The 531-nt window shown below is 48.0% G+C and overlaps 1 non-coding gene across 1 annotated transcript; it reads left to right on the top strand.

Annotated features, from left to right (window-relative positions):
- The first annotated feature begins 253 nt into the window (after positions 1-253).
- On the top strand, positions 254-336 carry trnal-cag (transfer RNA leucine (anticodon CAG)). The gene has a single exon. It is a non-coding gene; the product is annotated as a tRNA-Leu (tRNA).
- The last annotated feature ends 195 nt before the right edge of the window (positions 337-531 follow it).

Here is a 531-nt window from a genome sequence, read left to right as displayed (position 1 = left end):
TAACCATTACACCGTGGAACCACTAAAATGCACTGGGAATATCTCACGAGCACTCAGGGGCAGCAATAAAACCTTGCCCAGGAGAGGGATGTCAGGGCTGCTTTTAGCTGCTCGCCACACAAAGAAGAGATCATACCGAAGTTCAGTAAATACGGATAAAATGCTTATAGACTTGCTCTATAAGTGACAACCAGCAAGAAAGTGCACATGGCTGACATGTTGAGACAAAGTAGTGTAAAAGAGAGCTCATAGGGTCAGGATGGCCGAGCGGTCTAAGGCGCTGCGTTCAGGTCGCAGTCTCCTCTGGAGGCGTGGGTTCGAATCCCACTTCTGACATGAACATTTTAACAGGAGGAGCATCTGAACTGTAACATTGTAGAGATGATGTCCAAAACAGTTGAGCTCCCGAGTTTTCCTCATACACGGATCACCAGCTTACGCGTTTCCAGACGTAGTACTTAGGGATTTCATCTCCTAATCCGCCAGTGCGACAGAGTGAAGACAGGTGTTCCTTGCCCAGTTCGCTAAGGA

The sequence above is a fragment of the Seriola lalandi genome, unplaced genomic scaffold (genome assembly GCF_002814215.2).
Source record: "Seriola lalandi dorsalis isolate HSWRI2012SDOR001 ecotype SW California unplaced genomic scaffold, Sedor1 jcf7180001996518, whole genome shotgun sequence".
Taxonomy (NCBI): Eukaryota; Metazoa; Chordata; class Actinopteri; order Carangiformes; family Carangidae; genus Seriola; species Seriola lalandi.
The sequence above is the reverse complement of the archived record's forward strand: the minus strand, read 5'-3'. Positions and strand labels throughout refer to the sequence as shown.